Source organism: Cebus imitator, unplaced genomic scaffold, assembly GCF_001604975.1.
Source record: "Cebus imitator isolate Cc_AM_T3 unplaced genomic scaffold, Cebus_imitator-1.0 Scaffold426, whole genome shotgun sequence".
Lineage (NCBI taxonomy): Eukaryota > Metazoa > Chordata > Mammalia > Primates > Cebidae > Cebus > Cebus imitator.
In genome coordinates this window covers 1,368,698-1,368,968 of record NW_016107741.1, presented here as the reverse complement: position 1 = coordinate 1,368,968, position 271 = coordinate 1,368,698, and positions in this window count along the sequence as shown.

Here is a 271-nt window from a genome sequence, read left to right as displayed (position 1 = left end):
CAGCAGCAAACGGGCAATTCAGACAAGGCCCATAACTGGGCCTTTGCAATTCTCAACAGAATGACAGCTCTCTGAACACCCTCCAACCTCGCCTTTCAAATTGTCAATTTAGAAAAGATTAAAAAACAAAACAAAAAAAAAGCAAAAACCAATACCACTCATGGGAATGCAAATTGAGCAATTTTCTGGTGGTCTGTTCAGCATTTTTCCTACCAAATGCCTTACAAATACAATTTCACCAATTACTCAGGGAGCGACAGCTGTTGGTATC